At 44.2% G+C, this 16,557-nt stretch overlaps 1 protein-coding gene across 2 annotated transcripts in view; it reads right to left on the bottom strand.

The window, feature by feature from the left end:
* FGD4 (FYVE, RhoGEF and PH domain containing 4) overlaps nt 1-16,557 on the bottom strand; it is a 174,261-nt gene that overhangs the window by 135,239 nt on the left and 22,465 nt on the right. Inside the window, exon 1 of one of the 2 annotated variants that reach the window (XM_038406937.2) lies at nt 12,126-12,184. The exons of the other annotated variant lie outside the window; for it this stretch is intronic. The gene's annotated coding sequence lies outside the window, so the exon portion shown is untranslated. Of the gene's footprint in view, nt 1-12,125; nt 12,185-16,557 lie in introns of those variants that run through there. 2 annotated transcript variants of the gene reach the window in all.

Raw genomic sequence — 16,557 nt, 5'->3', positions numbered from 1 at the left:
CGCATACAGTGGGCAACATTTCGTCTAGTCACACCCTTGAAACTAATGGCTACATTGTCCTTTATTTTAAATTTTTAAAATGTGTTTACGAAATGCTTAGTTCAGCCTATGAACTTTTAGCAGGCATCCAATTGGTTATATTCTTAATTAAAAGCAACTGAACTGTCTATAGGTTAATAGTTCTGAAAGAGTCTTTCTATTCTATTGCCTCCACTAGAACACGTGCATGCATAGGAGTGAGTGGCAGGGGAAAAAAAAAATAAATATCTCACTGAATGACACCACTTGCCACATTAGAAATTCAAGACCACTAGCATCAAATGTTGCTATGAAATGCTAATGTCAATATAACACGTTTTATCAGTGGTTGAAGAAAAAAAATACTTAAATCCCCATTTGACTTTGCCCATACAAGGTCCTAGATCTTTGCTGTTGATGGTTATTACAATTATTTTACAGCACCTCTCTCAGCCACTAAGAAATATAGTAGACATGATCAAAACATAAGAACTTCATCGTAACTCTATTATAGAGATCAGGCTGGCCGATACTATTCATTGGTGGTCAGACAAAAGCCTACAGGTTGTGTACACTTTCTTCCGAAAAAGAGATACCAAGGTAACCTTTCTTGAAATTAATGAGCTGCTAGTGGTTTGCTTTTTCATCTACCTGAACTCCTAGCATTGCAGAATATGCAACTCATTTGATCCCCAAGAATTATGATTTGGAGACAGCATAAATCTAGGGACAGCCATGAATGAAGCTATTCTGAAGAGATCAAATAGAAATAAATGAGGTTTGTAATTACTATTTTCTGCATTGCTAGGTGGTCAGACTACAGTAGGAGGTAGTTAGCAAAGCCTTGGACATCCACACAGTACAAAAGCAAGTATAGGCTTTTTTTTTTTATTGTTATTAAAAGTGTTTACCAGGCATTTCTTTCCTTTACTATACACATATGCACTTACTGAAGATATCAAAGACTAACATGTGCACAAACGTACAAGCTATGAAGTAGAGGGATATGTCAAGGCTGATAGAAACCAAAAAAAGGAGATCAAGTTTGAAGGTCTCTCTTGAAAGTGTAAATGCTTGCTGTGCATTTTCAAACTTAGGCCAAAATTATCTTTTATTGAAGACATTTGGAATACACTAAAGAAACTGGTACATTTTAAAAAACTTAATAGCACATCCTTTCAATGGAATCTTTTTAATTTGACAGGAACAGGGAGATAAGATAAAATGTGGCACTTTTTAAATTATTTTTTGGTATGCAATGAGACAAAGAAAAAGAAAGCAAGCTAATGACTAAATTCTCTCCTCTGATGGCTGTTTGGGGTGACTGAAAACCTCCAGTCCAGCGTACACCCAAAGGCATACTTTGCTGACAAGTATTTTTCTTTATAAAGACAGATTTTGGTCTATGTTACACCTCTTTAACATATTCAAGTTTACCGCTTCTTTACATGCAAAGCAGTCTCCTCCAGCCCGCCAACCTCACCACATCAGCGGCAGCCATTTTGAGGCCACATGCAGCCTCCGACAGAGAGATACAGAGAGTGGATTCTGTGCAGGTCCAAGGTCGAGTGGCAAGAGGCTCAGGTTTAAACAAAAATCCCTCTCTGGGGTTTCTGCTTCATTTCAGGAACGGAATTAAACAAAAAAGCATAAACTTGCCCAAAGTCTTTGGCTTCATGCTTACCATCAGGCCTGCCAAGCGTTACACATCGGGTCTGGCAGACAGTCATGACGGTATGTTTCCCATCCACCCAACACACTGCAACAGCCCTGCTGGAATCTCGCACATCTTGCAAGGTGGTAGGGACTGATTATACCTCCTGGGCAATCAAATCCTGTATATGGTGGCAGGTGGCTGTCTGGATGCTCTGGTCCCCTACTGTCCCCCCAACTCTCTACAGTTAGGGTTGCCAGGCATCCAGTTTTGAGCCCTGGTGGCTCCAGTCAGCACTGCGGACCAGGCCGCTAAAAGTCCAGTCAGCAGTGCAGAGGGGTTAAGGCAGGCTCCCCGCTTTCCCTGGCTCTGCATGGAAGCAACTGGCATATCTGGCTCTTAGGTGCAGTGGAGGGTTGGCGGGCAGGGGGGTGTAGGGAGGCTCCATGCACTGCATCCCCTCCACAGCTCCCATTAGCTGGGAACCATGGCAAATAGCAGCTGTAGGGGCAGTGGTTGTGGCGGAGTCCCCTGGCCCCTGTGCCTAGGAGCCAGACATACTGGCTGCTTCCGGGAGCTGCCTGAGGTAAGTGCTGTCTAGAGCCTGCACCCCTGAACCCCCTCCCACACCCCTGCCCCAGCCCTGAGCCCCCTCCCATAAAAACTCCCTCCCAGAGCCTGCATCGCAAACCCCCTCCTGCACCCCGATCCCCTGCCTGGAACCCCCTCCTGCACTCTGAACTCCTTGGCCCCAGCCTGGAGCACCCTTTCCTGCATCAAGACCCTCATCCCCAGCCCCACCCCAGAGACTTGATCCCCAGCCAGAGGCCTCAGCCCCTGCCCCTAGACCCCAACCCCCTGCCCCAGCCTGGTGAAAGTGAGCAAGGGTCAGGGAGGGTGAGTGATGTGGGGGAGGGGAGCAAGTAGGGTATGGCCTGGGGGAAGGGGTAGGGCAAGGATGTTCAGTTGTGTGTGATTAAAAAGTTAGCAACCCTAGTTGCAGTAGAGAAGGAAGGGAAGGCAAGGCAACCGCGGTCAGCTGCTTCTCTGCTGTGAGAAGAAAGGGGCAATGGGGGAGCAGACTGGGGGTGGGGAAGGATGCATCAGAGGCTAATACAGGACGAAGTGCTCTCTAACACAGCAGTTGGAGATTACCCTGACAGAAAGGAATCTTTGTGGCGTGAAGTGATTTTGGGGGTGGGGGAAAGAGAAATGTAGGAACACTCCTGGATGGGTAGGGAGTGTGTCGAGGGGCATAACCAGAGAGAAGTGATCCACCAGAATAGTCCTGAGGCACCAGCACACAAAGCTGTTTGAAGAGTGCTCTAGGTTATGCTAGGAGCTAGTATCGGCCCCATCAAACAGAGTATCGAGGGAGTGAAAAAGAGTGGCTTTCATCCTGACCAGGTCAAACACTGACCACAGCTTGGCTGAAGCTGGGTCATATGTAAACAAACAAAAAGAATCCTTTAAAAATAATTCAGGATGATTTAAAAATATACATGTTAAATAAAACAGAACACAAAAACTGTATTAAGTTACAGGGTGTTTTTTTCATGCAATTAGATTCAATTTATTCAGTTTTACTACTCAGTTTATTATGCTGAGAGTATCTAGAAACTTGAACTCAAACTATATGGGAGCCAGACAGGGCCTGGAAGTTCTCTACAAATGGATCTTCCCATTGACTCCAGTGGAAACAGGACAGACATTTTACTATCCCAAGTGAATTTCAGGACACAAACTATGCCCCCCGCTCTCAACAGAACCATGTATTTTAAAACTTGTGTTATTTGCCTGGTTAAAAAAAAAAAACACCACAAAGCCAACTCCTTTCCCCTCTCCATCTTCTGTATAACTTTTCCTCCTCCTGTTTTTCCATTAAAAATATTTCCCTGAAATGATAATGGTTTCCTCCATCTTTCATCATCTCACTCCTCCCTAAACATTATTTTCAGTCTCTCTGGTCATCCCACTCTTCCTCCTTCCACCTCTCCCCATCACCTCAGGGCTTGGCTACACTTGCAAGTTACTGCACAATAAAAGGAGCCCTGGATGCCCTAGCTCATGACCTGTCCACACTGGCAAGGCACGTAGAGCACTCTGGCTCCGCGGCTACAGCGCTGCTGGGACTCCACCTCGGACAGTGGAATAACGTTTGCTGCGCCCCCGCTGGAGCACCACGGCGCCGATGTGAACAAGGTGTTGCTTTACCACACTCTGATCAGCCTCCCATACTCCCCTTAAGTCAAGTGATCACTCTTGTCATTGTTTGGAATCAGGTGTAGGTATGCAGAAATGCCCTTTCAAAGTTTCAGAGAAGCCGGCTGTTTATCAGTTCAGAAAAAAAGCAAACATTTACTGTTTGCTTTGAGTGAGAGAGAGGTGGGGGGGAGGAAATGGGGTCTGAACTTACAAGACAGCATGCTGACTCACTCTCAGTACTCCAAAAAAACCCACTCTCTTCCCCCCTGCACATACACCCCCCCATTTGAAAAGCACGTTGCAGTCACTTGCATGCTGGGATAGCTGCCCATAATGCACTGCTCCCAATGCCGCTGCAAGTGCCACAAATGTGGCCACACCAGTGCGGACAGACTGCAGCGCTTTCCCTACTGTGCTCTACGAAGGTGGGTTTAACTCTCTGTGCTCTACATCCGCAAGTGTAGCCACGCCCTGAGTCAGTTTCAGCCCTCTCTTTTCTACTCTTCTTTCCTCCCAGGCTCTCCCCCTTTGGTATGCCCTCATTTACTGACTGTCCTGCCCATATACCCACTCGAACTTCCTGGATCGCCAGTCAACACATCGATTCACATTCTGCTCCCCCCTTCCTACATCTCTGACCTTGTCCACACCTCTGCTCCACTGGGTTTACAACAAGTTTCTGTGTGGGGAGAGGAAGCTTAGAGCATCCTTTAAAGGTCTTTGCTCAGCAGATTCTTCTCTTCCCTTGTTTCCTGTGGGGTGATCTGAGTTTCCCCATTTTACCCTTCTCATTTCCTCATGAGAGAGGGAGTGGCACATGAGATAGCTCATTTTCACTCCCTTCCTTACCAGGCACACAATTGCAGAAGGGTGGCCCCTGAATGGTATTGCGGTGAATGCACCACTGGGCCCTTATAGATGCAGGGACCTTCACAGTATGCCCAAATAAATTTGTTAGTCTCTAAAGGTGCCACAAAGACTCCTCATTCTTTATGTTTAGTAGAGAACTCTGCTTTCTCCTTTTATTCCTCTTTCCCTTTAACAACCCATTTTGCTGCAAATTATAGTTAATGCCTGAGTGATTTACAAATTTGACCCCAGATTATTAGTGTCTTCTGGGTCACAACTGAATAATTCAAAAGCTGAATATTTATTTTTCCCTCTTTCCACCTACTGTCCTCAAAATAATCCCCAAATAGTAGCTACTTTTTTCACTAGGAACTAAACTGACTTTTAAAGATATGTAAATCAATGTGGTACAGACGTGGTGTGAGCATTTCAACATGCCTGTGGATCCAGACTACAACAAGCCATTTAATATTTGACACGCAAGTAGAAGGTGAGGGAGAGGGGAAGCGACATAAGCCAACATTTTTTGAAGAGTCTATGATTAAACTCGTCCTCTGCAGTCAGCTAAAGTTTTTTCCTCTGTTACTCTGTACTTACACAAGTGAAACAAATTTTGGCCTGGCTCTGTCCTTTGTAGTTTACAGAAACTGGAGTAAGCACAACAAAAAAAATGGCATATTCTTGCTAAGCAATTGTTTTTCTGGTGGAGGGTAAACAGTAAACCAAACAACAAATCTTCCCACCACCACCACTGCACCCATGGATATTTCCTGTTCAGAATTGACTCATCTTGCGCTTTATGGTAAAAATAATTTCTTATGGCACGTCTATGCTGGCAAAGTTACAGCACTGGCAGTTACTGCGCCACTCAGAGTGCTGAAGGAAAACCGCTATTGTGTGTTCACACTGTCAGCTACCTACGCAATAGCGTGTTCACAGTTGCAGCAGTATTTGGAGCGGTGCACTCTGGGCAGCTATCCCACAGAGCACCTCTTTCTCTTCTGCTGCTAAGACTTGTGGGAAGGTGGAGGGGCTTGCCAGCCACCCTGGGTCCTTTCCCAATGCCCTGTGATGCATTGCTTCATATCCCAGAATCTCTGTGCTTCCCTCCACATTTAGTGCCATCTTTCAACAGTTTGTGTACTGCACACCCTGTCTCTTCGGGCTGCAGGAATGGATCCCGAACTGCAGACCAGTATGCTGCTCGCTCTGACTAACACATCACAAGTCGCAGTGGAGTTATTCCTTAAACCACAAAGGCAAGAGGATTGCAATGTTGATCTCACCACGTGTAGTAGCTACGACATGAGATTGCTTGTGGCATTCATGGAGGTGCTGACCAGAGTGGAACGCCGCTTTTGGGCTCAGGAAACAAGCACTTAGTGATGGGATCACATCGTCATGCACGTCTAGAATGATGAGCTGTGGCTGCAGAACTTTTGCATGAGACAAGCCACACTCATGGGACTGCGTGATGAGCTCACCTCAGCCCTGCAGCGCAAGGACACAAGAATGAGCTGCCCTGTCGTTGGAGAAGCATGTGGTGATTGCACTGTGGAAGCTGGCTACTCCAGACTGCTACCGATTGGTTGCTAACCAGTTCGGAGTGGGAAAGTCAACCATTGGACTCATGTTGATGGAAGTGTGCAAGGCCATTAATCGCATCCTGCTCCAAAAGGCCATGACTCTAGGCAACGTGCGTGACATTGTGGATGGTTTAGCACAAATGGGCTTCCCTAACTGTGGAGGGGCAATAGATGGCATGTATATTCCAATTCCGGCACCAGACTACCTAGCCACAAAGTACATCAATCAGAAGAGGTATTTCTCAATGGTTCTCCAGGTACTTGTGGATCATCGTGGGCATGTCACAGACATTAACGCAGGCTGGTCCAGAAAGGTGCATGACACATGCATCTTTTGGAACACTGGCCTGTTCAGGAAGCTGTAAGTAGAGACTCTCTTCCCAGACCAGAAGATCACCGTAGGGGAAGTCGAAATGCCCATTGTGATCCTGGAAGACCCCGCCTACCCCTTAATATCATGGCTGAGCAAGTGCAGAATGACAGTTGAGTGTGCTTTTGACCGTTTCAAGGCCCACTGGCGCTGCCTCTATGGCAAGCTGGACCTGGTCGATGACAATATTCCTATGCTTTTAGCCATGTGCTATATGCTCCATAATATTTATGAAGGGAAGGGTGAAAGCTTCACTCAAGGCTGGACTGCTGAGGCTCAGGCATGGAGGTCGAGTTTGAACAGCCAGAGACCAGGGCTATGAGAGGGGCGCAGCATGGTGCCATAAGTATCAGGGATGCCTTGTGGCTTTCAGCTTCAAATTGCTGCCTCTAAATATTTGTTGCTATGCTTGGGATTGCAATGCTTGTAATGCTAGGAGGTGATTGGTGCACATGATGCAATAAGGGGGTTTAAACATAAATTGTATGTTGCTTTATGTGCTCTTTTTGCTTTCACTTAATAGAATAAAGATTGCTTTCAAACAAAATTCTTTTATTGAAAGACAACCACCAAACGAGAGAGTCAAAGGAGTGTGCAAGTCCATGAAAAAATTCATCAGAGGTAGGGATACGGGGGATGGGAGAATGGAAGAAATGGAAGGTCTCAAGAGGAGTCGTCGTCCCGGGGCAGCTACAGATTTGTGTATGTCCAGGGATCATTCTGAAGCTTCTTCTTTGGAGTATGGTGCAGAGGGTGCTGTACTTCAGCAGGGCCAAACTGCAGATGAATGGGTGTTGAGTGCAGTAGGTACTGGGAGTCCACACTGCTGGTCTGTGAGGAGTGGAATGCTGTGGGTAGAAAGTGGACTCAGAAGGTTGATAAGACTGTGTTGGCGGTGTTTGTGTATGTGGGGAGTAGGGGGGGTGCACAGGAAAGAGTTTTGCAACAGCAGGGGAGGGCAGACGCAGAGCTGCTCGGTTTGGAGAGCTCATATCACCTGGAGCATGTCTGCTTGGTGCTCCATAACGGTTGAGAGCCGCGCTGTGGCTTCCTTGTTGTGTGCTGCATTTTCCTTGTGGTGCTTCTTGTTGTCCCGCCACTCCTTCAATTCCTTTTTCACCGTGGCAGAGTGCATCATAAATTTAAGCATAAAGTCCTCCTTAGTTTTTCTTGGACGTTTCCTAATTCTTTGCAACCATTCTGCTGCTGCTAACAAAGAGGGAGGCTGTGCTCTGTGAAGTTTAAATGCAACATTTTATAGAAGCAGTATTGTTAGCAACACAAACAACACTTTAGTACTTTAAAACACAGCCAGTACTCACACCCCAGTCACTAACTGGCTGACCCCAGGCAAGCACACAAGCCACAAGACCCCCAAAATGGTGAGTAGCCACAGGGACAGGGTAAATCACCATTTCTGGACCTTGCTGTACACTGGGCATGTGGCTCTTGGGGAGAGCCAGCACTTTAGGGTGGGCCTGATAATCATTCTTGTCCCCACACTTTCCACACGAGGTGATTATGGAAGATATCTTGCTGACGTGGGTGAGCAGGGAATCAAAGGAGGGTCTTTCTCCAAGACTGCGGCTTCCGCCCTGGTCCTATGCGGCTAGCCTGTACGCAGCAATGGTCCCCCCTCCCCAGTGACAGCACAGTGGTGTGGGAAAGTTACAGTAAGTGGGGCAAGAAACAAAGCAGCGGATTGCCAAGTATCTCCATAAAAGTTGCCTGGAGATCTCCGAGGGAGATTCCCATGAAGTGAGGGAATCAACAGCATATTCTGCCATTCAGACTATGCATGGAAGACAAGCCTGCTTTCTGCAACCCTCCTGCCCCCAACATCCTCACTTCAGCTACTCCCAAAAATCAGATCCACTTAACAGGGGTCTCCTGTCCTGTTTGTGCTTCGCCAATCTCAGACTGCTGTGACTGGCTAGCCTCCTCCAGGATAGGAGAGAGCTCCTGGCTGCATGCATCTCTGGCCTCCGAGTTATCCTCTGCCTCTGGGTCCCCCTTCCCCTCCCTGTCCTAGTCCAAGCTTTCCTCCTCCTGGCTCAGTCCACTCTTGACTGGAACAGGAGTGACCAAAGTATCCACAGTGGCCTTCGCAGTCAAGGTGGGGTCACTGCAGAGTATTGCCTCCAGCTCTTTATAGAACCGGCAGCTCGTGGGAACAGTACCAGAGCAATGGTTTGCCTCCCATGCCTTGTGGTAGCCGTTCTGCAGCTCCTTCACTTTGACCCTGCACTGCAGTGTGTCCCGGTCATGGCCCCTTTCTATCATGCATCTAGAAATCTGTCTGTAGGTATCAATTCCTATGGCTGGAACGCAGCTGGGACTGCACAGCCTCCTCTCCCCAAATGCTGAAGAGGTCCAGCAGCTCGGCATTGCTCCAAGCAGGGGATCGCCTGGTGCATGGAGCAGGCGTGGCCACCTGGAAAGATGCGCTGAGACCACTGCATGCATCACCAAGCAAACAGGAAGGGGACTTTCAAATTTGCGAAGGAATGTACGGGGTGGGGATGACTGTTGGTCACTTGAGGGCAGGGCAGTAGAGTTCAAACCAATGACCAGAGAGGCGAGAACAGGTATGGTGGGACACCTCCTGGAGGCCAGTCGCAGCGCTGTTAATCGACCAGGGTATCTACACTGGCACCGCAGCACTGTACCCCGGCACAGGAAGCTGTATGCCTCGTCGGGGTGGGTTTTTTTTACAGCGCTGCATCTGTGTGGTTTCTGCACACTGAGTGACTTGGCAGCATGTACACCTCAAGAGTCACAGCACAGAAACTTGCCAGTGTAGACAGGGCCTTAATGTAGCACAAGTGTCTTGTTTAAAGGTCATTTCCCTTTCTTCACCCCTCTTTAGTCACTTCTAAGGAGAAGATGAAAATGCTTCTGTTGACTTGTATGAACACAGGGAGAGCATCTAAAATTTAACAAGGCTTTTTATCTGCCTGACACTACACAAGCACATAGATCCTATGTAGCTCATTCTTTAGCCATGCAAGACTGGTGTTTTCACACTGAACCTTCACAGCCTGAGTCTCATTTCAAATTAAATACTGGGAGTATTCTTCCCAGAAAAAAGCAAGAGTTTTACAAGGTGACATAGGCCTGAGCTACCAAATTCAATTCTGGTTTGGATTCAATCGTGTTTGGATACAACATTAGAGTTGGACCCCTCTCTACTATTAATAAACACAAATTTATTATAGCTTCCTAGAGATAGAAAGTCCAAATTACTACCTCTCATCTTTTTAATGTCCCCTACTTCAGTGGCATAGAAATCAATGGAATGATGTCTGTATTGGCAGAAAATTCTGTTCTACTGAGTGGGTGGAGATGAGCGATTAGACGGTTGCTTAACCCCAGAAATCGTTTTTGTAGTTCCTCTCTTACATTTCCCTGAATGCTTTTATTTCTTGTTGGGTCAAATCGTGAATATGCTCTGACAAGCAGCGCTGCTGAGTTGAACATGAGGACTACCAAGGGTAAGTGTATTCACAGCAGCAAGCGCTGGCAGGGTTAGACTCTCAATCCCCATGGTAATACCAGAGACCCACTGATAAAAGGAAGTTTGGTGACCTATCAGTGCCCTACCTCACAACTGCTGAAACAGCATAAACATGGCAGAAGTCATTTCCAACAAAATATAAAGATTTTTAGTGGCAATGGTCTATAGTGCTGACTCATAAGATTTTAGTTTTAATAAATAAAGCCGTTTCTAAGAGAGAAACCTGGAGCAATAAAGACAAATTTAGGCTTGCAAATGCCGAGACAGTCAGTAAGGGTTCAGATGAAAAGGCCCAGGATCCAGCAGACGTTGAATCTTTTTCTTTTAAAGTGCAATTGCTACTCCTGGAGTAATTCTATGCTACTGCACAATGCAGAATTTGCACAGAATTAGTGTTTTGTGCAGAATTTCGTTCCCCTCCCCTCCCCGCAGAAATGGGCTGTTGGTTGCCACTGAGGGCTGCTGGACCTGGCAGTACCCAACTTCCTCACAAATAGAGGACACTCCCAGGTGCAGGGAGATGGGGAGCCAGAGGATTCCTGGCAGCTCCTGAAGGAATGAGGTGATGTGTGGGCTGCAGCCTCACAGTGAGCCCAGCCCAGCCCAGCAGGAATGAAAGACCCTGGGCAGTGTCAGCCCTCCATAAATATCTTGCAAAGTGTTCTTTCACATTCTTAAACAATTCCACAATTAAAGAAAAATTCACGAGTGGAATGACATCCACAAAGGCCTCAACAGCATTACACAACCCTTTCTTTAAACAGTATTTAGAAGCAGCACCTTAACACACACACTATGCATATACTCATTTTCTAGCAGAAACTGGGATCAAGATCTCTCCTCCCTCAGATTCTCTTCAGGTATAAAGCCAGATTTGAATTTAATAGAGGACTCAAAAAGGAACATTATAAGGGTTTTTTCCTTTTGATACTAGTCATGACCTATAAACATGGCACGATTTTTAAAATGCAGTTTATTTAAATATAGTTTAAAATCTCTCATCTAGATATGGATTTCAAGCAGGATCTGTATTCCAATTACATGGGTGCTGCACTTGTATTATGAAAGACTCCCTATGGCAATGGAAGGCTTTGAATTATTTTGGATTATCTCCCATGCTTTTGGAAAATAGATTATTTACTCCTACAACAAGTGTGCCAGTGACTTGGTGGATGAGCTATGTAACTGGACAGCAGCTGCTGTCATGAGTCAATAATAAAAGGCATCACAGTAATTGCAGTGTTGATTTGTTTTCACTTAAAAAGACAGATCACAAGCATTGTTTTTTCTTACTGGTATTGAATGTCTGCTCTACTATGACCTCCCAATTTCAATGGATCATTAAAGTGAACAGCCTTCAGATGTTACTGCCCTGGAAGTGAATTTTGCCTGTCTTAATATAAAAGTAATGCTCCAGACATGATGGAAGAAGAAAACTGTACAGTATTTGGCCTGTGCTCTGAAGTCATGCATCTGCAGCCATAAAAGACTAGAAGATCGATTATTGCCAGCCATCTAACAAAAGAAGAATATGCCTGAACACACAAATCTGTATTTATGCACATCATTAAATAGCCTGATTTTCAGAGGAACTGAGATTTTCAGAAGAGCTCAGAGCACTCAGCTCCTCTGCAAATCAGGCCACTTAATTCTGTGCCTAAATATGGCTTTGTTATTCAAATTAAAAATACTGGCCACGGCACTCTGAAAGCAGTCACCCCCATAATGACTTTATAGTAAATTACTCTCAGTATTAGTCACACTTTGGTTAATACATATAGCATTTCTTTTATATTGTGTTAAAAAACTTTCTAACTTAAACATCTGCAGAACCATAGTAGGACAAATATTCCTTCAGAAAAAATGATCAATAGTTCTTATAATTCTGAAGCACCTTCATCCTGCCAAAACAATAGATTAACTTACCAGTGAAGACAGTCAGAACATTTGCTAAGAAACAGCTGGATTCATTTATGCTGTTTAACCTCAAATATGGCTCTTTTTTAAACTTAGCTCAGCTCATTTCCTGTTCACACTGAATATTGAGACACCCAAAGCAGGACATACATACAACTACATACTGACAGGACTAGCAGTCTCATTTCCTTTGTGGCTTCCAAGATCAAGACTAAAACAGTCTTGCCACTGGAAGATCATTGCACTTTTCAGAAAAAAAAGTCACCGCACTAATAAAACCCTTTGAACATACACATTTGAGTAAAGACAAAATAGGAAGGTGGGAGCCTCTTCACTTACTTATAGTATCTATAGCTTTGATTCTCTTTTCACTGCTACTCAAACTTTTCACTGTCCGGTGTCTTTAAATGTAAGTGCCTGTCCTCTCTGCTAGAGGGCAAGGTTGCAAGGGGATTCAAAAAAAGCATCTGAGAGACAGATGCACACACTAACTGGTTTATTTTTTGTTTCCCTTAATCTAAAATACGTATTTTGGTCTTTGTGTAGGGAAATAACAATCCTTTCTACTTCAAGTGTATCATGTCATAAGATTGTCAGACACAAATAAAAGGGTGTCTATTAACCTTTCAGAATTTCTCTTCAAATCCTAAAGGTTAAAAAATCAGTAATGTTACTAACATACAGCTGCCCTCTCAAGTGGGCAATTTACATATTAAAAGGGATGCATCACACGTAAAACACCTGACCTATGCACTCTAATTGTGATCCTGATTTCATAGGTCAAATCTGGAAACTGAAATATCTAAGAATTTTCAGCTTCCCTTTAACATGTCAGTACTAGTAGTCTGCTAAGAATTTGCTTTTGACAGGTATACATTCAACAAAGACAAGTTATACAGTAAAACATATCCATATACCATATAAATTTTCTAAGAACACTTGTTATACTCTTCTCATTGCACGGTATACATGTTGAACTGATCTGTGCTTTTATCTAGTATTCTACTTAACTGGACTTATTTCAGCATACATTTGGATGAATGGAAAGCGTATTCTTTTGTTAAATGCATTTATTTAGCAGCTACATCATTGGACTGTACTTCATTAATATGCAGTCATTTGGTTACTTAGTATTTATAGGTTGCTTAATATTTCTGTGGGAAACAGTGAATATCATCATCAATAAACCATCCCTGACAGCTGATGGTTGCTTTAAAAACAAGTGACCATTTCTAAAGCAGCAACAACATACAGGTGCATAAAACATCAGTAACGTGAAGCAAAACAAAACCAAAAAAACAAAAACTTGTTTTCTTGTTTGTTGGCATTTTTTCAAAGAATTGAAAATAGTGCTAATTCTAAGAAAAGTTTCACCAAGATACACAAAGGCTGCTTTTCTTTACAAAGCAACAATGGGCAAGATTCAATGCAAATCTCTTTGCTCAAAGTTTACACAAAAGTTTGCATTTTTTCTTCAAAACTTCAAGGCCTATAACCAGTTTGCTATAATTTTACAAAAAGTAAAAAATTTTCTGGATGAGGGAAGGGCACAAATTGGGTGAAGCAATACAAATTCATACTGAACAAGCAATTTCAGTTTTGTACAGCTGTAAACATGCTCTAATCTTCCCAATTGTTTGTGAGGGTGTGGGAACGAGTATTATAAATTTTATGTAAAAACAAAAAACATCCTGGTTTGCAACAACTTGCACTCTCAATTTACAGATTATATAAGGGGATCATGTCCCCAAATGGAAGCTTTCAGCATAGCCTTTTATATAAAGCAGCAGCACCTCCTTGCAGCCACCCCAGCCCTGTACATAGACCCACACTTCTGGGCATATTACACAATACTGTACAAAGTATCATTTGAAAACTCATGATTTGCCGATTATTGTCCTGGTAAAATGGATATAAGATTCTATAATGTTACCAAGACATGTTCCAGAGGGCAGTTACAAACAAGTTCCCCACAGACAAAAGGCTAGCCAATGCCTCAGCCAGGTATCAATGGGAGGGACCATCACCTGATTAAGTGGCTACTCTTCAGCAGGAGAGAGGGTGTGGGCAAAAGATCTACATTTTTACAAAGAAGCAGCTTAAGGTTTCTGGTCACACTGCCAGTCTCTCTCCTGACCATCAGCTGGAGAGGATTCTTGCACAAGAGAAAGGGCGGTAAAAGAAGAAGGCACAGCCCCCAAATCATCTCTTCCTTGCTCTCTACCCACAACTGCATCAAACATCTAAAGAACAAAGGAAGCAGCATTGGACTGGGGGAAAAGATCTGACCGAAAGAGTTTCAGAGTAGCAGCCGTGTTAGTCTGTATTCGCAAAAAGAAAAAGGAGTACTTGTGACACCTTAGAGAAGTGAGCTGTAGCTCATGCTCAAATAAATTTGTTAGTCTCTAAGGTGCCACAAGTACTCCTTTTCTTTTTTGACCGAAAGAGGCTCAGCTTGTAAGACTGATAGAACATGCGGTGAGAGACCTGTGCTTTGTATTTGCTTGGGTGTTATTGCAGTTTATTGTTCATTTCTTTGTAACCAATTCTGACTTATATGCCTCATTACTTGTAGTCACTTATAAATCTTTCTGTAATTAACACATTTGTTCTGTGGATTTATCTAAACCAGTGTGTTTGGATTGAAGTGTTTGGGAAACTCCATTCGGCATAACAAGATTTGTGCATACCATTTTCTATTAATAAATGATGAATTTCATATGAGCTTGTATTGGCCAGAAAGGTGCTTGGTAGTACAAGATGCACATTTCTGGGAGAAGTGTGGGACTGGGAGTTTGCTAGTGTTGCCCTGTAATATAAAATTTATGAGTGGCTGGACTACACTCAAGCAGTATAGCTGGGAGTGATTTACATTCTGGAGGCTGTGTGCGCACAGACCAGGAGTGGTTGCTCTGACAGCAAAGCAAGGTAAAAAGGCAAGCCAGGTTGGGAATTGACAGGAATACTGCTTTTCATCACTCCAGATTGTACCCTGGGTAATGTCACACCTGATTAGCAGGAAGTTTGATGAACAATTGCTACATGAAAATACACCCAAAGTTAGGTCATGAGGTAAACAAAACCTTAGCACAATAAACTATAGTAAGTAGGTCACAAGCACCATTTTTGGGGGGCGGGGGCGCAAAGAGGGACAAAATACAAACATTCAAAAGAAGATTTGGAATGCTGAAGTTCTGCCTCAGAAAGGAACATTTAAAATAAGTATTTTTACAAGAAATTTTTTAAAGGTGTCTAAAATTGGTTCCAATTTCCATAGGTTGTTATGCAGAGCTGGTTGAAGATAATCTACTGTCACAAAATAAGTTTCCAAATTTCAAAATTGTTTTCAATTCCAGTTGTTTAAAGTGGACCCATTTATTGGATTGAAGAAGTTTTGCAAATTTATTTTTATTTGCAAACATTTGATATTTTCAACAATTTAACATGCAGAGTTTTTCATAAATGATGAAATTGCTGACAATGCCAAAACCTATTTTGTGAATTTTTTTTTTTTTTAAATTGAAAGAGGCCACTTTCGGTGAAACTTTTCATTTGAAGAATGTTGAACAGCTTAGACTTCAACTATAATGAAAAAAAACCCCAATGGTTACGGACCTTTCGTAACTGTTGTTCTTTGAGATGTGTTACTCATGTCCATTCCAGTCTAGATGTATGTGTGCCCGTGCACACAGTCGGAGACTTTTGCCTTAGCAGTATCCATAGGGTCGGCTGCAATGCCCCCTGGAGTGCCGCACTCATGCGTCAGTATATCAGGCACCACTGACTATGCTTTTTCAGTTCTTTCTTGCCAGCAACTCCGACAAAGGGGCAGGAGGGCAGGTAACGGAATGGACATGAGATCCAGTGTTGTGCCAAACCAGTGCTGGCGTGGCCAAACCAGCACTACGAGGATCACCTCAGCCTTGTTCTGTTAAAATTCATAAGGACTCTCTGTGGATCAACAGAACTGGGGGAATGGCGTACATTAGAGCCCCTGATCACGGGAGCAGAAAAGTGTCCGACAGAGCCTCCGTCAGACCCCAGAAAGGAGCAGAAAACATGGTATTTCCTGTTGTGCCTGGATGCAAACAAACAGCTCCACCCGGAGAGTTCCCCCACCTGTGGAAGATTATGCTGACCACCTCCTGATGGAGAGACCACCTGGTGAGATGAGGAGATCCTGCTGAGGAGATCTTCCGAGGTATTCCTGGCGCTGGGGAGGTGCATGTTGTGTTGTACACAGAAGTCCCATAGCCTGTGGGCTTCTTGGCAAAGGGCAGACAATCTGGCCCAGGCTTGCTTGTTGATATAGAACATAGCGGCTGCATTATCCATCAGGACCTGGACCATCTTGCTTTTTAGGTGAGGTAGGAAGGCATGGCAGGCCAAGTGGACTGCTCTGGGCTCCCTGACATTGATGTGTAGTGAATAATCAAGGTGG

This window comes from Dermochelys coriacea, chromosome 1 (genome assembly GCF_009764565.3).
Source record: "Dermochelys coriacea isolate rDerCor1 chromosome 1, rDerCor1.pri.v4, whole genome shotgun sequence".
NCBI lineage: Eukaryota > Metazoa > Chordata > Testudines > Dermochelyidae > Dermochelys > Dermochelys coriacea.
The sequence above is the reverse complement of the archived record's forward strand: the minus strand, read 5'-3'. Positions and strand labels throughout refer to the sequence as shown.